The sequence below is a fragment of the Musca autumnalis genome, unplaced genomic scaffold, assembly GCF_047663935.1.
Source record: "Musca autumnalis isolate F117 unplaced genomic scaffold, ASM4766393v1 scaffold_4, whole genome shotgun sequence".
Classification (NCBI taxonomy): domain Eukaryota; kingdom Metazoa; phylum Arthropoda; class Insecta; order Diptera; family Muscidae; genus Musca; species Musca autumnalis.
This window is the reverse complement of record NW_027411977.1, coordinates 51430610-51437204: the sequence shown is the minus strand read 5'-3', so window position 1 is coordinate 51437204 and position 6595 is coordinate 51430610.

The window sequence follows — 6595 nt, the reverse complement described above, 5'->3', positions numbered from 1 at the left end:
GATACCTTACAACCAGGTTCCCTTTGCCATCTTTGCCCTGCCTTCTCAAGAAAGAAGCCGCGAAGTTTTCGGATGTAGTAGCACTTTGGTGGTCTGGTAGATGACTCAGCTGGTAAGTCAATCGGCTGAGAGCCACCCCTTGCTAGTTCATCCGCCTCTTCGTTTCCCTCTATATCACTGTGTCCTGGAACCCAGCAAAGTCCAACGATATCACGTACTTCAAGCAGAGCGTTTTTGCAGTCGAAGATAGCTTTTGAATTTATGGTCCACGACTTCAGGGCCTTAAGAGCCGCTTGACTATGGACAAAAATAGTCACCGGTCCTGTAAGGCTGCTCCCAAGTTCTTTGACCATATCCACTGCTTTCTTTATTGCAAAAATCTCTGCCTGAAAAATGCTGCAATTATCATTGAGTTTGAAGGATTGTTTAATTGGTGGGTTTTCGCAGAAGACACCGGCACCTGTGCCATCCTCCATCTTGGAGCCGTCTGTGTAGATGGCCAGACCGCCGAGAGGAGGACTTCCACTAGACCAGGCAGGTTGAAGTTGAGTACAGTGGGTATATAATCACTGATGTGATTGGATCCACTAAACTCAAGTAAATCGGTGAAGGGGGAGAGGACCTTTGCATGTCCAAATTGTGAACACTGCCACACACCTGCCTCTCTAAGCCTGAAAGCCGTCCTCGCCGCCTGAAAGTGGATAGTGATGTCCAGAGGTTGGAGATCAAGTATCACATTCAGGGCGGCTTGAGGTGTGCTTCTAATGGCATCAGAGATTTGCAGAGATGCGGCTCTTTGAACACTAGATAGTTTGGACAGAAGTGCACTGTTCGCGAGAGCATGCCACCAGACAAGCCCACCATAGGTAAGAATGGGGAGAACCACCGTATCATACAACCAGTGTATGATCTTTGGTCTGAGACCCCAACTCTTACCAATGGAGTTCTTGCAGGAATAGAGTGGCATAAAACCCCTCTTAACCCTCTCCTCAGTATTCCTTTTCCAATTTAGACGTTGGTCCAGGATAACACCGAGGTATTTGGCATCCGATGCAAGTTTTAGGGCAACACCGTCCAGCTTTGGTAGCGGGAAATCGGGAATTTTGCGCTTCTTCGTGTAGAGTACGAGATAAGTCTTTGTTGGATTCACACCAAGTCCATTGGTGCGAGCCCAGCGAGACAGCTGCATTAAAGCACGCTGCATAAGGTCTGATATGGTCGGCAGGAATTTGCCGCTTATGAGGATAACAACATCGTCAGCATAGGCTACCACCTTCGTCCTTAGTTGGTTGAATTTCGCAAGAATTTCGTTTATTACAAGGAGCCAGAGGAGGGGTGATAAAACTCCTCCTTGAGGCGTAGCCCTGCAAACCTTTTTCCTTACGGAACTCTCTCCTAGATGGGAGTTGATGATTCTGCTCTTCAGCATTACATCAACCCAACTAACAAGGATAGAGGAAACTCCTGCGTTAGTTAGCGAATTATGAATGGATTCTAGATTCACATTGTTGAAGGCTCCCTCTATATCGAGGAAGGCTGCAAGTGTGAAGCACGAACCCTCCATATTCCTCTCAATATATCCAACCACCTCGTGTAAGGCGGTGTCCACCGACTTGCCTTTAATATAGGCGTGCTGCGAGTTGCTTATAATGTTGGAATCTGGATGAGACCGGATGTCGTAGTCGAGTAGTCTCTCTAGAGCTTTAAGGAGGAAGGAAGAAAATGGTTTTCTCATAGAAGACCAAATTGTATTCTTATAAAAGACCAAATGGTCTTCTCATAGAATTCTAAATAGTTTTTTCATAGATGACAAAATTATTTTGTCATAAAAGACCGAATTGTCTTCTCACAGAAGATCAAATGATCTTTTCATAGAAGGTTGAATGGTGTGCTAATAGAAAGATCAAATGATCTTCTCATAAAATATCGAATAATCTTCACATAGAAGATCAAATAATCTTCTCATAGAAGATCAAATGATCTTCTTATAGAAAATCAAAGGATCTTATCATAGAAGATTAAATGAACTTCTCATAGAAGATCGAAATCAAATGCTCTTCTCATAAAAGATCAAATAATCTTCTCATAGAAGATCAAATGATCTTCTATTAGAGTATAAAAGGATATTCTCGTAGAAGATCAAATGGCCTTCTCATAAAAAATCAAATGGTCTTCTCATAGAAGACCAATTGACCCTCTTCCCATCAAAATGTTTGCGTCCAAAGATGCAGTTAATTCATATGTACAAGTGATTTGGAAGTGCATCAAATTGTGCATTTTCACTCATTATTTTTACAACAGCATGACTACTGAAAGGTGCAAGATCTATTAGCACCGCACTTAAACTAATCCTTTGACACTGCATTTTAACTATCCCGTTGGAATCGAATTTTATCTAACCCTTTAGGGTAGAATAGGATGCAGTTTTTATTTCAGGTGAACCGAAATTTTGGTGGTTGGAAATTTCTTTTTGGGGTTGAAAGCCCTTGATGAATATATACAGAATGCCAAAGGTCAGATCGGCTGTAAGTCAAACTTTCGAGTTATGATGGATTTTTCAGTGAAGACCCTATAAGCCATCAGAAATTATCGTTATATCTTTGTTCGCTGTTGTTTTGGCTTATTTTTGATATGACATGTTTTCATTCAAATCTAATGAGGATCTTCTTCGTACAACATTTCGACCTTCTAATTCGCTTTCTTCCATGTCCACACCCCAGACCTCGAGTTGCATTTTGTTGCACAGTGTTATTTGTGTAAAACAAAAATATTAGGAACTTTATTACATTAACACAAATTATGAACTTTCTTCTCCGTATGGTGTTTGGAATAGCTCTCTCGGTAACACCTGAGCAGGTGCTGCAACGAAAGCCTGTGATTGTGTCGCTGTACTGGAAGAATATTTGCCTCCTCATGTAGATGGCCCACTCGAGTCACGAGGAGGCACTCTGTGTACATATGTTTGTACATAATGCAACTGTGGTTGTTTCCTCTCTTCTGCATTTAATTCAAGCTGTATTGTTCTTGCTTCATGCCTATGTTAAATGCGGTTTTTTTATATTGTCTTCCTATCGCCAGTTCAGATTTCGACGTGTTCTTCAACAGCACTCCATTTAAAAATTCTTTTCATAAATTACCGCAAAAATTGTCGCAAATTATTTTATTTTATAAAAAATTTTTGGAAATGTTAGCACACTTTTCTGTTTTTGGTAGAGTTGAAAAAAAACAAATCCCTCTAAAGTTGACGACCCCCGCAAACGTTTTAAGGACCATGATCTGCGAACCTGCACCTGGAATGTTCGCACACTTTATAAAGAAGGTGCAGTTTACGCATTGGCAGATGTACCTGAAAAGTACAAGGTCGACATTACTGCCATACAGGAAATACGATGGAGTGGGAAAGGCGTCACAACAACATCTAAAGGAGACGCATTGTTTTATAGCTGTCATGACATAAAGCATGAGTTTGGTTGCGGATTTGTAGTTGGTTGGAGGTTAAAACACCTGGTCTCCAGCTTCACACCCGTGAATGAAAGACTTGCTACAATTCGAATAAAAGCAAAATTCTTCAACATCAGCTTTATTTGCGCTCATGCTCCCACTGAAGACAAGGACGAACAGACCAAAGATATATTTTATGAGCGCTTCGAAGAAACATATGACCGTTGTCCTGCCCATGACATTAAAATTATTCTAGGCGATTTTAATGCCAAAATTGGAAAGGAAAATATCTTTGGCCCAACATTCGGAAAATTCAGTCTCCACAATGAAACATCTGACAATGGCATGAGGCTGATAGACTTCGCAGCGGCAAAAAACATGCAGCACCAGATTTCAACATCTCGACATCCATAAGGGCACCTGGCTGTCTCCAGATCAGAAAACAAGAAATCAAATTAATCACGTTGTGATAGATGGAAGACATTCATCGAGCGTGTTGGATGTGCGCTCGTTCTGAGGAGCAAGCATAGACTCGGACCACTACCTAGTTGCAGCAAAGGTACGCACCCGGTTAAACGTAGCAAACAAAGTACGAACAGACGCAACACGAAACTTAGAAATCGGTAAGCTGCAATCACAACAGATAGCCACAGCATATTCCATTCAACTAGCCCAATTGCATAATCAAAGCACTCCTCATCCCCATAATATATCAGCACAATGGCAAAGTATTGCCCACTCCATGCAAACAGCCACAAAATCCTTACTTGGATACCAGAGACCTCCACCAAGGAATCCATGGTATGATCAGGAGTGTCGTGCTACTACCGATAAGAAAAATGCGGCATATAGGGATACTTTACAATCCGTAGCAACGCGTAGCGCACGAGAGAGATATCGGGAGAAAAGGAGAGAGGAGAAACGTCTTTTCCGCATGAAAAAGAGAGAGATGGAAAAGCGGGAGTGTGAAAAAATCGAGATGTACAGGATACAGAATGAAGTCCAAAGAGCATCAAACTGATGGCTTTGGTACAGGCATCTCCTCCTGTAGAGACCAGCAAGGTAATTTGGTAACTGATACAGATAGTGTGCTCAGTATATGGAAAGAGCATTTTTCAAAACTGTTGGTATCCAGCGAAGATGACGAAGTACCACATATCCAATCCCAGAAGATGGTATTGAATGTATACCGCCCAGCCAAGCTGAGTTAAAGACAGCAATAAACCTGCTAAAGGATAATAAGGCAGCAGGAGCTGAAGGCTTACCATCCAAACTGTTCAAAATCGGAGGCGACACGCTGATAAGGTGTATTCATCAGCTAGTTAGCACCATCTGGCAGGAAGAACGAGTACCCGACGATTGGAACCTGAGTATCCTGTGCCCCGTCCATAAGAAAGGAGATAAGACTGTATGCCTACAAGATCGTGTCAGGGATATTGTGCGAACGACTATGGTCTATGGTCAACGAGATAATTGGGCCATACCAATGCGGCTATAGACCTGGCAAGTCCACCATTGACCAGATAATTACCCTGCGGCAAGTCCTGGAGAAGACCCAAGAGATGCAGATCGACACCTACCACCTTTTTGTCCATTATAAAGCAACCTTCGACAGCCCACTACTTTCAAAGGTATTCCAAGCCATGTCTGAATTTGGCATCCCCGCAAAGCTCATTCGGCTTTATAAAATGTTTAAATAGGAAAGAACCTCTCCGAAGAATTTTGTACCAAAAGAGGTTTCAGGCAAGGAGACAGTCTCTCGTGTGATCTCTTCAACATCCTGCTGGAAAAGGTTATTCGAGAGGCAAACGTCAAAAGAAGTGGCACAATCTACACCAATAGCCACATGTTACTTGCGTATGCTGATGATATAGACATCATGGGACGATCAGTAAAAGAAGTAACTGATACCTTTATGAAGGTCGAAGGAGAATCTGCTAAAGTGGGTCTGGCGGTAAACTAAGTTGATGGTGTCGACGCGCGATGCGTCCATAGATATCGGACCAACTGTTGACGTTGGTTCCTATAATTTTGAGGTAGTAAAAGACTTCGTCTACCTCGGCACTGCCGTAAACACAACTAACGACATCAGTTGTGAAATAAAAAGAAGAATTGTATTGGCTAACAGATGCTACTATGGCTTAAGTAAGCAGTTTAAAAACAACGCCACATCTCGTCAAACAAAAATAACGCTTTACAAAACATTGATACTACCCGTCCTGATGTATAGTTCCGAAACCTGGGTACTTGTGCCAGTAGATAAGGCAGTACTTGGTGTGTTTGAGAGAAAAATTCTTCGAAAGATCTACGGACCAATCTGCGTTGACGGTGAATATTGGCAGGCCAAAGAATAGATGGCGCAAACAAGTGGATGAAGAGATGACAAGGCGCGGTATTCCAGAAAGCGAAGCACTAAACAGAGTTGGAGATCTTTTCTCAATTCGGCTTATGGAACAAATGTTCTGTAATGGGCCAGCTAAGTAAGTAAGTAAGTGATGCCGGAGCGCTGTAGAGATGTACAAACTGACTTACATACATATGTACTTGTAGGGACCTCTAACAACTGCTAATAAAATGTAACGAATGGAGTGCCTTTTTCACGACTCCGTTTGAATTGCATGCGTATGCTATTAAAATGTGAGAAATGGATGTCAATCGTTGGATTGCATCCGAATGCGCATAAAATGTGGGGAATGGATTGCCTTTTTCACGCCTCCGTTAGAACTGCATCAAAACATGCCGGAAAGATTACCAAATGGCCTTCTCATAGAAAGCTAAGTGTCCTTCTTACAGAAGACTAACTGGTCATGGATGATCAAAATGCCTCGTCATGGAAGACCAAATAGTTAATCAAATGGTGTTCTCGTAAAAGATAGACCTGTTGGTATTTTCATAGTTGGTCAAACGGTCTCATAAAAGTCGAAATGGTTTCCTCGTAAACATCAAACTTTTTTTCTTAGAAGCTCAAAGGCTTTCTCGGGAAAGATGAAAACAATGAAATTTCGCTGGCGGAATATGACACAAATGACATTGCACCACGATGATACCCAAATACAAGTTGACATAAGACACATTTCTGAAAAATTGATACAAACGTAATTCCTAAAACAAAAGATCGTTTCTAGCAAATTCATTCATTCATAAATACCCAACA